The sequence below is a fragment of the Canis aureus genome, chromosome 25 (assembly GCF_053574225.1).
Source record: "Canis aureus isolate CA01 chromosome 25, VMU_Caureus_v.1.0, whole genome shotgun sequence".
Lineage (NCBI taxonomy): Eukaryota > Metazoa > Chordata > Mammalia > Carnivora > Canidae > Canis > Canis aureus.
Window position 1 is genome coordinate 19,252,917 of NC_135635.1, and position 18,081 is coordinate 19,270,997.

General features: G+C 40.7%; 1 long non-coding RNA gene across 5 annotated transcripts in view; it reads right to left on the reverse strand.

The window, feature by feature from the left end:
• LOC144297040 (uncharacterized) overlaps positions 1-16,318 on the reverse strand; it is a 34,863-nt gene extending 18,545 nt beyond the window's left edge. The window contains exons 1-6 of one of the 5 annotated variants that reach the window (XR_013364074.1): positions 16,072-16,318; positions 15,236-15,415; positions 13,949-14,031; positions 10,821-11,156; positions 4,748-4,931; positions 3,632-4,263 (exon numbers count right to left, since the gene is read on the reverse strand). This is a non-coding gene — a long non-coding RNA (uncharacterized LOC144297040). Of the gene's footprint in view, positions 1-3,631; positions 4,264-4,293; positions 4,932-10,362; positions 11,157-13,948; positions 14,032-15,235; positions 15,416-16,071 lie in introns of those variants that run through there. The other 4 variants (XR_013364075.1, XR_013364073.1, XR_013364076.1 and 1 more) reach the window with 4 other exon arrangements.
• Between the last annotated feature and the right edge of the window lie 1,763 nt (positions 16,319-18,081).

An 18,081-nucleotide genomic window follows, 5' to 3' on the forward strand; every position in this document is an offset into this window, starting at 1 on the left:
AAAACCAATATAATATATATCAGTAAAATATGAAATAAGAAAGCTAACAAAATATATGCAAGAAAATTAACAAAATATATGCAATTCTAAAGGAAGACAGGAGAAAAATCTTGGCAAATTGGGGCAGGCGAATTTTTAAAGTAGAACGCAAAAAGCATGAAGCGTAGAGAAAAAAAAATTGTAACATGGACTTCATCAAAATTCCACATTTTTGTGCTTTGAAAATGCATTTAAAAATAAAAATGCAAGTTAAAGAACAAAACATTTGCTTTTTTCCACTATAGATTAAAGAGATTGTATCTAGAATTTACAAAGAACTCACAATTCCTTAATAAGAAGACAAGCAACATAACTTTTAAAAAGAATTTAAAGAGACACATGAGAAACTAACTACATGAAGACCCAATAAGCTCATGAAACAATACTCAGTGTCAATATTCACCAGGAAAATGTAAATTAAATCCACAATGTGATACCACCACACGTCTATGAGAATGGTAAGATTAAAAAGGTAGATCATACCAAATTTTGGCAAGACTATGCAAAAACTGGACTTCTTATTAATTTCTGGTGGAAATGTCAAATGGTACAACCACTGTGGAAACAGTTTGACAGTGTCTTATAAAGTTAAACAACATTTTCCATATGATCTTGTCATTTTAATCTATAATCACTCAAGAAAAATGAAAACATGTCCACAGAAATTGTTTGCAAATATTCACAGTGGCTTTATTCATAATGACCCAAGCTCAAAATAATTTAAATATCCCTCAACAGGTAAATGGCTAAACAAATTGTGCTATAATCATGCAGCAGAATACTACACAGCTATATGACGGAATAAAATATTTGTACACACAACATGATGAACCATAAAAACATTACACTCAGGGCAGGCCGAGTGGCTCAATGGTTTAGCACCATCTTCAGCCCAGGGTGTGATCCTGGAGACCCATGATCGAGTCCCATGTTGGGCTCCCGACATAGAGCCTGCTTCTCCCTCTGCCTGTGTCTCTGCCTTTCTCTCTCTGTGTCGCATGAATAAATAAACAAAATCTTTAAAAAGAAAAAAACATTACACTCAGTAAAAGAAGACAGGAGAGAAATCCTGTAGGTTTCTACTTATAGGAAACTCTTGAAAGGCTAAACCTAATATATTGTGATAGAAAGATCAATGGTTGTCTGGAGCCACGTTTGGGCTTGCACTTTATGGTGAAGGGGCCATGGGAATTTTTTGAAGGTGATAATAATATTTTATAAATAGTTTTGCTGGTGGTTACAAGTATGTATGCTTTTGTCAGAACTCACTGGACTGTACTTTTAATAGGAGTGCATCTTATTGTTTATAAACTATGCTTCAACAAAACTTGATTTTAAAAGTCCTGATAAAACCAAGTACAGGAGATAACTTAGTTTTGATTTGCATTTCCCTGATGATTAGTGATGTTGAGCACATTTTATATAAGTGGTGGCCATTTGTATGCCTCCTTTGGAGAAATGTCTAATCCAGTCCTGGGCTCATTTTAAAAATCAGGTTATGAGATAACATCTCCTAACTGTTAGGATGGCTATTATCAAACAAGAAAGAAAAGATAACAAGTATTGGCAAGACTGTGGAGAAACTGGAGCCCTTGCATACTGTTGGTGGGAATGTAAAATGGTTCCCCCATGGAGAACAGTATACAGGTTCCTCAGAAAAATTAAAATGGAACTATGTATAATCCAGCAATTCTACTTCGGCGTATGCATCCAAAAAAAACCTGGAATCTCAAAGAGAAATCTGCACTCTCATGCCCATTGCAGCATTGTTTACAATAGCCAAGATATGGAAACAACAATAATGTCTATCAACAGATGAATGGATAAAAAAAAAATGTGGTCTGTACATACAATAGAACATTGGCCTTAAAAAAAGAAGAAACTCTACCATTTGTGGCAACACGGATGAAACTGGAAGACTTCCTGCTAAGTGAAATAAGCCAGTCTCAGAAGGACAACTATTGTATGATTCTACTTATATGAGGTATCTAAAATAGTCAAACTCAGAAGTGGAGAACAGAATGGTGGTTGCCAGGGGTTGCCGGAGGGAGAAGGAAATGGAGAGTCGTGAAAGTTAAAGAATCTATTTTAAGCAATTATAACAGTGCCTGGCACGGAACAAACACTCCACAGGTGTTAGTTTTTATCATTACTGTTGTCTTGGCTCTCCAACAAAGAGTAGCCGATAAGGGATTACTTTAAGTTGTGAATATCATCTATTCACAATTCAGGTGAAGCACAACTTTAATGCTCACGTACACACACACACACACACACACACACACACATGCAAGCCAGGATGAGGTGACAATCCTAAGAGTACATTTGTGAGATCCTAGTAAAAGTCTTGCTTATAGATATGAAGTGATGGGCACCAGTTTGGGAGGTATCGTTAGCCAAGGAAAGTGTTGGGACTTGTTGATGAACCAGAATTACTTTAAGTGATAAGCATTTGGAAGAGAATGTTATGAGTATTGTTTAAATGTGTAACAATTCCTGAATTACAATTCCAGTGAGTCACGCTGCACTTACTGAGCCTGGGAGTGTGGGGTGTGCCGTCCATTCACATTCTTGTACATACCGGCCTGTTCACTCGCAGGATGGAGTATTTATGGACATAATTTCACTCAAGCTGTGTTCCTTCTTGCAGAATTGCAAACATGACACAAATGGCCTTCATTTTGCCTCAAACTTGCCTCTAACCTATGTGTGGCTTCAAACTCTTCATCCTCTTCATCATAATCTCATATCTCTCCTGCACCCAAATAAAAATCCTGAGTATGGGATCCCTGGGTGGCGCAGCGGTTTAGTGCCTGCCTTTGGCCCAGGGCGCAATCCTGGAGACCCGGGATCAAATCCCACGTCGGGCTCCTGGTGCATGGAGCCTGCTTCTCCCTCTGCCTGTGTCTCTGCCCCTCTCTCTCTCTCTCTCTGTGACTATCATAAATAAATAAATAAAATTTTTGAAAAAAAAAAACCTGAGTATTTCTTCTACACAGTCACATCTTCTTTACCCCATACTTATGAGTTGGGGGCTTGAGGAAAGGACTCTAAGTTTCGCTGATTATATTTCACTTTGTGGGATTTGGTCCATCACCAGGCCAACAAATTGGTCTGTTTATTGACAGCATACTCCATCATCTAACAAATTTGTCATCCATTTCAGTTTTGGTTCCTCGGGATATCTGGTAAGCACGCATTCCATGACTTCATCCAAGCTACTGATAAATATACTGAAGAGAATAAGATCAAGGACAGAACCTTAACGCAAGTCATCCTAGAGATCCCTGCAAGTTAACATTAGCAGCATGACACTAGTACATACTCTTATCTGCTACAGCAATAGGGGCTTCATAGTCAAACGTATTCTGGAGACGCTACCTATTGGGGAACTCTTAGAGTTTTGCATTACATGACAGCATCATACAGACTTAGGAAATCCCTCAGTGAAATGGGAATTTACCTGACTGTGATGTACTTGTTCATGAGACACACTTCTCATTCCAGGGATTACAGTTATAGATATTTAGGATCCTGTGAAACAAGGTCTAACACCCAAAGGAGAGGCCCTCAACACCATGTGAGTGGAATGTCATTGCATGGAGGAGACTAAATCATGCGGGAGGAAAAAGAGAGGTCAGGGTTCTGAGGGTTCCGTTGGTTTTAATCCACCATAATCAGAGTCTCTGGCAGTTCAGTGCTCTTCCTCACTGGCTCTGCTCATCTCTGCAGAAGAAAGTGGAAGATAAGGGATGGTGGCTATGATTCCAGAGAGAGTGTAGAATAGTTATCATCAGTCCTGCCTGAACTGGAATGTTCCTGAGTGGAGACATCCAGGTGGTTCTCTGCAGAGAACACTTAGCTGTGAAATATAATGTCTCCAAAAGCTGTGATGTGTTTAACATGCTTCTCATTTCTGTGACTAAGTATTGATCATTCTGTAAGGCGTAGCCAAGGTGGCACAATCTATTCTCTGGAGCGAAAGGGAAGAAAGACAGCATTCTCACTTTGTGCATGTATCCCTCCTCTCTGAAAGTCCTTTTTTTCTATCAACATCAGGGATAAGAAGAGAAGACTAGGCTGAATTTTGTTTATTCTCTTGGTGGGAGGAGAAACCATTGGGGAGAAGCCCGGTGCGTACAGACAAGCAAAGAAGGCCTCTGCTTTACGTAAGCGCGGACCGATGACCACATCTCCATTCCCCTCTCCCTGTGTGTGCTGGGGCTGTGGAATGATGAAAACACCAAGACATGATTTCAGTTTTCTAATTATCCGGGGATTGCATCAGTCAGCCAAACAACATGCTTCTCCTCCTGACTTCTTGCCCGATAGCTGACCCTGCCTTAGCAGGACCACCCTCCTTCCAGCATAAAATCAAATCCTCCGATTTGTTCATCCGTGACTTCTCCCACACATTGAAGAGGTCAAATGTGTTTAATTACAGAGATTATTTTGTAATCCAGTGGACTACCACCCTACAGAGACTCCCGCTGAGATCACAATGTTCATTTCCCTGTCAGAAGTCTGCTGTGATTTTAATTCATGTTGTCTCGGAAGTTTAGAGCTCAAGGTCTGCCTCTCAGCTAAGATGTTAGACCATGTGTCCCTGATGGGATGCTTTTGGTAACAGCAAGAATCATGTTCCCAGACCCCTAAACAATAACTTTTGAAAGGCTCTTCCAATCTCTAAACACAGGCGTACTCCTACCCGTTCCACCTTCTTTGCCTCCTGTTTTTCTTTCTGTTTTTCTTGGCAGGTGTTGGTGTTGGGTAAATAGTCCTTCCACGGAGGTGCCTGTCTGGCAGGTCCCACGGAGAGCAAAGAAAATGGCAAGTTCATGAATTCAGGCTTGCTTCTGGCAGAAGGTGGGTTCCAGTCCCAAGTGGCACCTCTGGCAGCAGGTTAAAGCAAAACAAAACATAACAATGGAGTAACAGTACAACACTCAGAAACCCGAGGTTAAAACAGAATTAAATAAGTGTCCTAAATGTAAATGTCCCTAAAACCAAGCGCAGATGATGAAAGCAGAGGAAGGAGGACCAGAAAGGCATGACTTCAAAGCAGGCACAATTGGGCACTTAAAAAAAAATACTTAAAAGGCAGCAATATGAGCTTTTCAAAAATGAAATTGTTCCAGAAACATACAGTGTTTTAGGATCTTGCCCTCCGAGTGTCGCCTGATGTAGGCAGCAGTAATGAACTGTTCCTCCCCACGCAGCCGGAGCCGCTCCAGGCAAGGCCCGCCTCGGCCCACTGTCTCCTTCTCTGCCACCACACAGCCTGAGCTTTCGAGAAAATGCAGGACTGTTGGTCGTTACCGTTTCAAGTGGGTTTGCGGAATTAAAATTTTCTAAGGACTCCATGTGTTTTAAAATGATCCCTGTATCCTTGGCCGCAATATCCAGTTAGGGAGTGGGGTGGGGGACAGGCATCTTGCTGCTGCAAAAGCAGAGCTTAATATGGTAGGGGACAGCCTTATGCAGAAGCAAATGGAGACTTCTTTGGATATGATTTTTTAGATTTATTTATTTATTTATGATTTTATTTATTTATTCATGAGGCACATACAGAGAGAGGCAGAGACACAGGCAGAAGGAGAAGGAGGCCTCCCGCGGGGAACCCGATGTGGGGCTCAATCCCAGGAGCCCAGGACCTGAGCCAAAGGCAGATGCTCAACCCAAGCGTCCCAAGTTTTTAGATTTTAAAGAAAAGTAAAAGAGTGAAATGTTGAGATGATATAAAAATTGATGAAGCCCTGGGACTCCTGGGTGGCTCAGCAATTTAGCGCCTGTCTTCGACCCAGGCGTGATCCTGGAGTCCTGGGATCGAGTCCTGCATCAGGCTCCCTGCATGGAGCCTACTTCTCCCTCTGCCTGAGTCTCTGCCTCTCTCTCTCTCTGTATCTCTCATGAATAAATAAACAAAATCTTAAAAAAAAATGGACGAAGCCCTTCTTAAGCAAAGGGCTGTTGATAGTGGGACAGACACATCAAAGATTTGTGTAAAACGATAAATGCGGCAAAGTGGTCTCAGCAGAAGATTATAGCATTTAAAACTCTGGTAAGGTACTCAGTCAGGGTCCAGTTAGCAGAGAAGCTTTCCACGGAATAAAAAAAAACATTCTTTCTGGGCACTTGAGGGCCTTATGAGTACAGCACCATGAGCTCCTCAATAGAAGTGAAAGCATCCCTTTCTTGGGAACTCTTCAGGCCAATTGCTCAGACAATCAGGTCTAAAGCTGTTGCTGGTTGAAAAAGAGAACCATTTCATTCTCAGTACCTCTACAAAGTGGTAGAAAGTTTTGTTTGCCTTGGCACTAACAAGCCTTTCCTCGCCAAAAGCAAAATAACAATAACAAAAACTGCAGATGAATAAACAGATCCTCAGTGGTGCAATTAAACTCGAGAAATCTGTGTTCTTTGGGCATCTCATCATCTCTGACTTTTCAGTTTGAGCTTATACCTCCTTCCTCACCCGATGTCAAATACAGAGCCACTTTAATAAAGAAGTATTTGCTTAGTGAGCAAACAATAATGGGGGAGAAAACCACATTAAATAAAAGGAGTCACCTTCCTTGAAGACTTGACGGTAAGAAAACTAGCTGAAGGCAAAAATTTTCAGGAGAAGAAAAATTGACATTATGGTCTTGACAGTTAATTATTCAAGAGGCCTTATAACATCACCTGTTGGAAAGTTAAAGGGAGTCCCTCGGTAGAGAATACAGAAAACTCCCTTTGAGCTGTAATGGACTGATGTTATGAGTTACTGATCCAGGGGCCAAGACTCCTCTGAAGCACTGTGGTGTTCCTGCTAGGCATGCATTATGAAGGGATGCCAGAGGGTGAGCATAAGTCCCTGTTTCTGGAGCACAAGAGAGAAGGACCTGTCACAGGTCTGTTGGCAAGGACACCAGGGAGCTGCGTAGGAGAAACCTGACCCCATGAGCAGAAGAGGACTCGCTGGAAACATTATTCTAGAGACAATAAACTACTGGTAAGACTAAAAGGAGAATTCTGAGAATAGCAGAATATTTGTTACTCTATTTTTCCAAAACTATGTGGAGTCTGACGCAGGAACTTGGACCAGATATTTGGGGAGAGGGGCTTGTAACAGGTAAGACTGTATGAATAAAACTGCTACAAAACATTTGAGTCCAAGATGCTTGTCTTTATGTACTATCCCAGTTGCATATATATACACACATATATACTACTACATATGTATGATGCTAGTTACTTAGAAAGGATTTTTCCCCTCACTTTGCCTATGGGGTTATAGGAGACATGGAAAACCTAATGGAAGAAGGTCGCCACACAAAATAACAGAGGACTTAAAGCCAACATTGCCTGCATCACGGTCACATTATTCTGTTCTTCAAAACCCTCTAATGGATTTCTACTATATACTCCAAATAAAGCTGAAGCTCCTTGCCAAAGTGAACAAAATTCTATGCGTTGATCCCTCCCTGCCTTGCTCAGTCTATCCCCTCACAATCTCTCCCTCTGTGCTTTAGCCACTATGACTCTCCTGTTCTTTCTCAAGCAAACAAAATCTACCCCTTGCCTTCTCTGCTCTCTCCCTAGATCTTCACCTTACTTCCTCTCTCATTTCATGCAGGTTTCTGCTTAGAGGTCAACCTCTTAGAGAGGCTTTCCCTGAATTCTAGAACCTGCAAAGATGAATTAGAGTTTGATCCGGCCTCCCTTTTCCTGAGGTTGAGGCTGCATGGAATCATGGTTACTGGTATCCCCATCATGTGCCACGACCAGTATTCCTGGGAAACATGGTTACCACAGATCCATCTCAAGGTCAAACTGTGATACCTTTTTTTTTTTTTTTTTTTTAACAACACTGTTCAACAACATGTTTTGAAGTTTCTTTGAACTATTGAGATTCTATGTAAGCTGAATGCTAGGAGGTACTGTACCCAAACTGTACCCAGTCAGCATTCAGAAGTAATACATCAAAACATGGTCATCAGATCATTCTGAAAATTAAGTTTCTAAGAAATGAGGACCTCTGTCGAGCCCTAGAAGAATATCTATTAGTCTTGTGAAGTCACCTTTGCAGACAGAGATGGACTTCTCCATGTTGTCTATGAAAATGTCCTTAACACTGAAGACTGCTCAGAGCAAAGCAAAATGAATCTGCTCTAAGAATAAGTCATTTGACATAAGCAGCCTTTAAATCCCTTGTTTAAATCCCTTTTCTCTATGATACAAGGTAATAATAAAAGAAACAGAAAAGAGAAAAAATGGAGAATGAGTATTTTTAACTCCTTTATTCTCAAATAGAATGAGTGAATATTTACTGCGAAAAGATTGAAAATAAATGAGAGTGTCTTATTACCAAATTTTAGTTTAAAAAACATGCTTTTAACTTTGGAATGTTTATAGGTAAGTGTGTTTATCTAAAATAAATCACATGCCAGTGAAGTTCCTAAAGTTACTACAATGCTAACTCATTTAGTACCAGGCATGACTAACTCGTATCAGCTTAATAAGTCTTGGCAGCACCCAAGTGGAAGAGATGGAAAGAGATACTATCACAGTTTATAAACAAAAAAGGGGAACAACTAATGTTACATGAATCTGTTCACACTTGAGAATGCCAAGATTTTTTTTAAGTTACAATGCAGATCTTTGTGATAATTAAAAAATAGACACAAGCTGCCTTGGTTTTCATTCATCAGTACAAATGAGGTGCGGTTTCTGCAAGTACAGGTGTGCATGGCAGGAATATACACATGCCCCACATGTCCGATGCTTGCTCTGCTCATGCAGGTGAGGTGTGTAAGAGGGAAAATATTCTGGATGCTCTCTTCAAAATTTATGGAACACAGACTCCAGGAAAGGCCTCCATCACCATGAAGTCAGCAGTCCAAATACAGGTCATGTGATAGGGTGGACCCCAGAATTAGATTCAAAGTGAATGTTAGTGGTTCACCCAGCACCATAGTTTATCATTTAGGAGGAACTAGAGTGTTTTGGATTATCTCAGATCTTTCTTCTGGAACCTCTACCAAAGCAGTGCTGATTCATTGTAATGGTATTGGTCCTGAAATATTTTCCTTTAAAATATACATGACTTGGACAAATGGATGAGTCTAAAAATTAGGACAGGGAAAGTCCACGTGAGCCAAGTGCATCTTGTAAATGCAAATAAGAAAGGAAAGGAAAGCAAAACAAAATGAAACAAACAAACAAAAAAAAAACAGAAGGAAAGTCTGGTATTGAGTAACCTATATTCTTAATAAATAACCCAGGCAAGGCTAAGGTCTTTCTGAGCCATATTTTGAAAGCAACAATCACCCCCACTATTTTGCCTTTTTGTAAATAAATGAAGGTTATGAAATGGTGGTTTTTTTCTAAGTTAAAGTCAGATTGGGTGCACTACTAACAGCTTCTAATGCAAGTATTCCCTACATTGAGCTGAATTGCATTATTTCTAGACTATTTATACATGAGTGATGCTCCCTGCACCTTTTCAGGCTACTGGAGTCTTCCTTTAGGTAAAGAACATGCTATAAGATAAACAATGGAGACTCATGTTTGGCAATGTTTGTGTTCCAGGATATATGGCTATGATTATGTTCCAGGGACTTTACAGGAACATGGCCCTGTCACCCTGGGAGCTATAAAGCGAAAGGAGAGAGTGAGCTTCCCTAGGCTTTTTATTCCATTGTTGAATTTCTCCTTTTGCTGGTTCTGGAATTTTTATATTTCATGATTTATTCCCTCATTCTAGTGAGATATGTCCCCTTGAATTCTCTTGAGAAAGGAGGGATGGGAGGTAAGTAATTTTTACACGACTGTCTGAAAATAATTTTCTTATATCCACATATTTGACTGATAGTTGAAAACTCAATTATTTTAACTTATAATTACTTAATGATAAGGTTAAAACACACCCTAGAATTTTAAATGCATCACCTTGCTATTGTTCATTTATTGGTTTTACTAGACTGCAAGCTATGCTTATTCCCTCTTTTCTCCACGACATAATGATTTCTCTGGAAGTCTTGAGGCTCTTCTCTTAATTCCAAGAATTACATAATTCATGTTGTTGGTGTGCCTGAGTGTCAGTCTTTTTCACTCATTTAGCTGGAATCTCATGTATTCTTATTCTGGTAAGTTTTCTTCTATTCTTTCTTTTTTAAAAAAATTTTTACTTATTTATTCATGAGAGATACAGAGAGAGAGAGAGAGAGAGAGGCAAGAGACATAGGCAGAGGGAGAAGCAGCCTCCCTGGAGGGAGCCTGATGCAGGACTCTATCCCAGGACCCCGGGATCACAACCCAAGCCAAAGGCAGACACCCAACTGCTGTCTTCTATTATTTATTTAATAATGTACTCTATTTTCTCTGCTCTTTTTCAGAATACCTAGTCGTTAACTGTTGGGTCTCTAGAAGTGATCTTCTAATTTTCTTATGTTTTATCTCCAATTTTCCATTTTTCTCTTTTTGCCCTACTTTCTTAATGATTTCCTTAGCTTTATTTTTCCAGATCTCCTAGTGTTTATTTTTGTTAATTTTCGAAAGCCTTTTCTTTTCCTCTGTTTGTTTCATTCTTCTAATGCCCTATTCTTTTTTATAGATGAAATACCATTTTTTATCTGTCCAAATATATGGAACAAAGTTGCAATTTTAAAGTTATCTTATGTTTCCTGGTTTGTCATGTTTCTTTCAAGTTTATAATATTCTTTCATTTGTTTTGATCTCTATTTTTCATTTTTACTTTTCATAATTAGCCCAAATGGCAAGCTAATCAATTAGGGTACCTCCAAATATCAATATCTGTAAGTCTTTTCTTAGAGCTATTCCTTTTCTCCAAAGGAAAAAAAATCACCAATCTTCTGCAGAGGGTGAGGTTGGGAATGATGTATCACTGGCTGCCAGCATCTGCAAAGATCAAAGATGGACATCTTTCACTATAGAACCTTCCACCTTGTCCTGTTTTTGTTTGCAGGTGATCCTTTTTCTACTGTTCTCTCTTGTCTCTTTGTCTTTGTGTTCTCTGCTTTATATCTTCTTAAATATTTCTTTACTTTCATGATTTGAGCTGGTGGTCATCTACCATATTTAAGCAGTCTTAGCTTCCCTTTGTCCAACAGTGCCTAGATTACAAGAGATTTTCAGTAAACATCAGCTGAGTGAATGCCTTAGAATCACAGACATTTAAATGTGAAACAAGAGGGAATATTCTATTCTTTAAAACTTTTGTTTGCTGAGACACATCAATTTTTCCTCAAAGACAGTAGCACTGTTCTATTAAAGGAGAGTAGTTGTATTCTTGTCACTTTCTGCACAACAGCTCAAATTTAGAATTTCAGTCATGTCCCCTGATCCCAACCATGGTTAGACTGAGAGCTCCTCAAAGATAGGCTCACACCTGGTTCCTCTTTTTGCTTGGCACATAGTCAGGTCCTAAAAATATATAATTGAAATTTTCCTTTAGATACAAATTAACCTGGTCTAAATTGCTCTTACTCGACATCTAGTTCCATAGCTTGGAACAAGATAGAAGAATCAGCAACAGAATCAGACCGACCAATGGCCCAGGCAGACCAATGACTGACTGGTTGCACTGGGCAGGCATTTTCCAACGGGTATTTCACTTCACTTTTATTTGGAAGAGAGAAGAGATTGTATGTCAGAGGATGGGATAAGAGGACCAGGTGGCAGTGTCTCTTTGGCCCTAAACTTACAAAAAGAGAATTTGGTAAAAGAGAGAAGCTTCACCAAGCTCCCACATTGTAAAAAGAGAAGCTCCACATAAAGAAAGCTTTGCAGTTAACTTGAACCCTTTGCAAATTATTTCAGAAACTCTTTATTGCATAAACATGCTCTTATAAGTGGAGTAGTGCAGCTGGTGGTAGTGGTGGGAGTTCTTATGGCTTATCTGTGTGACTCATATGGTTCTCTGCCTAAAAAGAGTTCGCATATGTTCAATTTTCTCCATCTCATTATGTTTCTAGTCTCTTTTAGATACTCATATTCTGAGTAATTGCTCAACAAGGATTACCCTTAATTCAACTTTTGTCAATGCATATCTGCATTGAATTTTTTTTTTCCCTTTAAGTTGGGAAACTGTCGTTGGAGAGAAAGAAAGAAAAAGATGTTTGCCCTCATAATCTTGGTAGGGTCATTTTAATAGCAATTCTATTATGATAGCCTGTCTGGGTATAGTCTTAGTCTTAAGTCAGCTTTGTGGTAACTGGGCAAATACTAATTCAGTATTGTGGTCCTGACTAGAATGATCCTAGTGGTGTTCTTGCAAACATTCAAATCTTTGACTTGGTAACCCTTAGCATAGGCAGCTATTGGCTTATCAAATGAGGTTTCTTTGGACTAGAATGGTGGTCAAAAATGAGACCACACTGAAGTTAATTAAGCAGCAGCTATAAAACTGTTGCATCTAAAGCAAATTTCAGATTTGCTCTTTGAATATTGGTCAACTTTGGAAGCAGGAATTTGAAATTTAGAGTTTGAAATACATGTGAGTGGTGATGTTTTTCTTCCCAACATAATGTTAAAGATGGTTTCATTTCACTTTCTTGATATTTTCCCTTTCTCTATAGACTTCACATTCCTCATACATAGTGCTTAACCTAGGCTACAGTATGTCTTAAGCACTCATTATCTCAATGTCTATTTGAGCAACTTGTGGTGTTTAATAAGCTTAGATGAATGTGGTTATATTTGCTTGCAGTATATACTTATTGTACTTATTATCTATATAATAAACTCATTACCTATAATTCTTTTTTTAGAGAGAGAGCACACGCAAGTGGGAGTGGGTGGAGAGAGGCAGAGGGACAGGGAGAGAGAGAACCCCAAGCAGGCTTCACACTCAGCACAGAGCCCAATGAGAGGCTTGATGTTGTGACCATGAGATCAGGACCTGAGCCAAAATCAAAAGTTGGACACCAACTGGCTGAACCACCCAGGCATCGCCTTTTTTTTTTTTTTAACCTATCAATCTTGATTACTACTATGCCTAAAACCATCTTCTTTGGATGTCTTATTTGTTCCTTTCTTCCTAGAAAATGGATCAGTTTGGGTCTTTCAGGGCCTAAATTGCAATAAAACACTCTAGAAAGCAGAGAAAGTTTACCAGTACCACAAAGAGTGATATTTACTTTTCACTTATTTTTAAATTAATTTAATTAGTTTCATTATTTTACCACATTTTTTTCCCTTGTGACATAGCTTAGTGGAACTGCTACAGACTTGAAAGTCAGACAGAATTGGATTCAATATATGAATTTTGTCCTGCTTTGTGATCTTTCTAGGCTTAAATCTAAGGTACCACCAAATATACAGATTTCACAGAATTGTGGTAAGGATTATATGATAAAATGAAAGTCTTCTTACTAATCTGTAATTAGATTTTGAATATGTTCTATTAATTAGGGTAAGTATTTCTTAAATCTCATTGTACACTAAAATCACTTGGGGCACTTTAAAAAATATGAATGCTTGAGCCTCAGAGATTCAGGTACAACCACTCTAGGAACTGGACAGCTCCCTAGAAGACCCTAATGTGCAGCCAGTATCAAAAACTATTGGATGAGAGTTCAGTGAATGCTAACCATCATCATTCTAGAGTGAAGATGATGAACTTCTTGGGAAACTTAAAATGGCAACAATGCTTCACCCACCATGAAGAAGATGAGAGTCTCTGAACTACAAAATAATCAGTTCAGGTGGCCCAGTTGGTTAAGTGTCTGCCTTTGGTTCAGGTCATAATCTTAGGGTCCTAGAATGGACTCCCGCTTCTGTCTCCTTGCTCAGTGGGGAATCTGCTTCTTCCTCTCCCTCTGCCCATCCTTCTGCTCATTCTCTCCCTCTCTCTCTCAAATAAATAAATAAAATCTTTTTTAAAAAATAAGCAGCTCAGTCTTACTTATCCTCATGATTAGCAGTGCTGACGAGAAGAGAGTCACATATGGCATTCCTTCTTTTATGTGTGGTGTGGTTTTATAGGTTCTGTGGAGAGAATAGAGATTGGTGTTCTTAATATCAGCAAGAGTTTTTTAAAACACTTTTTAGTAGTTATTAGAAATATTCTACTATAGTGGTTTAAAAAATCTGATGTAATATTAAAGGGAAAATCCATTTTAAATGAGTCAAAATAATTATTACATATAAATTTATAGATACATCATACAGACATTTTTAAACACCTGATTTTTAAAAAAAATAAAACTTCAGAGGAGACCGAGTTGCTCAGTGGTTTAGCACCGGCTTCAGCCCAGGGTGTGACCCTGGAGACTCGGGATCGAGTCCCACATAGGGCTCCTCCCTGCATGGAGCCTGCTTCTCCCTCTACCTGTATCTCTGCCTCTCTCTCTCTCTCTTTCTCTATGTCTCTCATGAATAAATAAATAAAATCTTTAAAAAATAAAACTTCAAATGAGAAATAAGTCAGAAAATCTTTGGCAAAAGATTTTTAAGAAGTTTTAAGTTATCTTGAGATAAGTGGAAGTCAAAAGTTCTCTATTATCTTTTTTTGGAAGAATCTGCACAATGATGGTTTTTGCTTTTAGTTTTTAAAAAAAGAAAACCTGTAAATCTCATAGCACTTTGTTACCAGTATTGGGAGATCCATAATTAAGTTATTCTGTACTTAAAAGGTAACTCTAGACAGTCATTCAGAACAAACATTTTCACATGCTGACAGAACCAGAATAGAGATAAGGCCACCAGGGATGAATATGGGTCTGATTTCTTTCATAGCTTGTCCAAAGGTTTGATCACAAGAACCACCATGTAGACGATAAATACATTATTATTTTCATTATCACCAATAATAATACATTTATTCATTGCACTGAAGATACTATATAAACAACCAAAATGAACAATTTAAAGGAATTTCTGTAATGTCTGGAAATGTAAAACAAAATTTGCAATGAAATATTTGTCCTAGAACACACAAATTCACATCAAAGACATATGGTATATTTTTGTGGGTTTTCCATAAAGTGAAACTAACATATAGTCCTAAAATATTTGATCCTATTATCAAGCACCCAACCGTTGCCAGACACTGTGCAAAGTGTACCATCTTATTCAATCCTCACAGCAACCTAACCATCCTTATCCTCATTTTACAGTTGAGAAAACCAAGGATCAAAGAGTTAAAGTCCCCACTACTCCAAATGTGGTTTAGGAACAGCAGCAGCATTACCTGGCCACCTGTAAGGCATGCTTCCTCGCAAACACTGGATCAGCATCAGTATTTTATCAGGCTCTCCAGGTGATTCTTCTGTAACAGTAGCACTGGCTTAAGTAGGTTGTCATGAATATGCATTTAGATACTAGCCATGCCAGGACTCAGTTTAGTCAGTGTTTGTATAAAATGTGTATCCTAGGAAGTAAAGATTAATACTATTTTATACATGAGAAAAGATCCAACTGGACACACACATTGTGCAGGGCACCCTGGGTCAACCAAGGTCAAGGAGGGTAACTAGGGCTGTGAGCCTTGCAGGTGTGCGCAGGAGTGGACTCTGTCCACGTTCACAGCAATGTGGCCCCCACCCTGACCGAGCAAGCTGCATTAGTTTTCCAAAGACCCGCAAGTGCACGCATGTGGCTCAGTGTCTACACCCTCTCTACTCCACACAGGTAGGGAGGTGCTCTCTTTGATGAGCTCAAAGGGAAGATTGTCCACTCCTCTTTCTGTGGCTGCCATTGCTACTGCCGAGACTGGGCTATGAACCCGGTGTCAGCTCATGCTCCATGGTGGAAGAGCAACCCTTGTGGCTTTCCCTGCCTCTTGAATGCACCTCTTGCTGACGTTATCCAAACATTCTCGGGGCCAAAGCCAAAGCCCCGATATATGTCTGGGAATCCCCACAGGTATCTCCTGTGTTCAGAGGTAAGTCCTGTTAGCTGTCACTTGGTGCCCTGTTTGCTTTTTCTCCCCCAACTATCCCCATTCCCCAACCCTTCACAATGTCCACAAATACTGTTCTTCATTCAGTCACAACTGTGCCTTCCCCTGAAAACTTCTCTGTCCACCTGGTGGCCACCAACACAATGCTCCCAGAAGTCCTTGGGAGCTGAAGGCAGGCTATAAATTGTTCACTGTCCCTCAGGGTCCTCCTCTCCACATGCCCCTGGAGCTGAGAAGAAAGTCCAAGCCACATGACCACGTGCCAGCCTTAGCTGAGTTACCCCTCAGCTAAGACTGCACCCCTGGGCATCCTCCTCTGCCTGCTGCTCTCTTCTCATATGTCATAATGTATTGACATCACTGTGTATGGGGGCTTTGTACAGCATCTAGAATGGAATTAATGCTTAATAAATACTGATAGTTTTTAAAAAAAATTAAAAAGATTTTATTTATGTATTCATGAGACAGAGACAGAGAGAGAGAGGCAGAGACACAGGCAGAGGGAGAAGCAGGTTCCATGCAGGGAGCCCGATGTGGGACTTGATCCTGGGTCTCAAGGATCAAGCCCTGGACTAAAGGCGGCGCTAAACCACTGAACCACCAGGCTGCCCAATACTGATAGTTTTAAACGATGATTAATTCTCTCTCTGTAGTTCCTCATGCAGATTCCGGCAGGTCTGGTCAACAAGTCACCAGACATCTCAGCCATGCTGGAGCCACCTCAGTGAAGACAGCTGAAGCTCTCAATGGGACACCCTTCGGTTAGCAAGGAGGGTGGATTCCACAAAGGCTACTGTTACTACAAATAACAGAGGAGGCTGCTGTGCTTGTGCTGCCCCCTCTCTCACATCCCTGTGTGGGGTATGGGCATTGCCTGTCTGTCTCCCCTGCAGGCCTGCAACCTGTAGCTCCCGGGAGGCTGCCTCCTTTCCTGAGATACTTCCCTTACTCATCCTAAAGCTCCGTGAAATTCAGGCTCAGGCCTGAGTCCCTGGCTCCCAGGTGATGTGATCCAGTGGAGCTCATCAGGGCTGCCCTTGCTACCTCCTTTCTGCAGATGTCCCTGACCTGGCGTCAAGGAGGTGGGACTTCTCCCAGCAATCTCTAATTTCAGGGGGATAGTGAGTCAAGACACGGGGCAGAGGAGATTACACCAAGTACTGTAAAACTAACCATTGCTTTTGATTTCATCATAACCGCTTTGTGAAGTGAAACATTTGCTGATGAGGAAACCGAGGCAGATCTAAGCGAGTGAGTCAGTTAGGCAGCTAAGTAACACAGTTAATACGTAGTACAGACTGGGTTAAAATCCATATCTGGCTGCCTCCACACCTAACCAGAGTGATTCACCCAGTGTAGACACTTGCCGGAGAGAGTGATGGGCTGTATCTCCTGAGAGGAAACTTCTGTGAGTTACAAGGGCCCTCAGCCTGAGCCAGAAACTGGCTGAACTCCGGGACATGAGGTGTGCGCTGTGATTGAGGGTTGCACCCCATTCCACCTCTGGAGGCCATGAAACAGGTGCATTTAGGGATTGGTGTAGGGTGACTGCCACCCAAACGCTCGGCGTGCCCTGTCTCTTCCTCACCCCAGTGTGGGCCCTGCGAGGGGTGCTGATGGAGAAGGTGCTGCCCCTGCTGGGGGAGCCACCAGCTGCTGCCCATGCGGGGAGCCCCTTCCTCTCCCAGGCCCTGGGGTCCTGGGGAGACCTGGCTCCCTCCACCGCTCCCAGCGTGGGTCACATTGGTGAGGATAGAGTCTGCTGATCTTTCAGGAAACCCCTCACCGAGAATGGGAAAGAAAATCTCCAAATGAAAAGCTGGCAGGATTAGCAGCCCTGACACTGAGGTCCACAGAGCCCTCAGTGAAGAATTCAGTTCCAACTGGGGTCCTTGGCTGGGGAGCGCCTGGAAAGGGGGGAGGGTTACATACGTGTTATCATTTTCCATTCGCTTTGGGACATCTGGCCAGCAGCTGTTTACAGAAAGTCCTCCTTTAAACTCTGGGGCTCAGCAGCAGCAGGGTGCAATGATTTTTTTTTACCCCCTGGAGCTGCTCCCACTCTTCTGGCACCACCATCTTTCTGATATCTATTTTTTTTCAAAAGATTTTATTTATTCATTCATAGAAAGAGA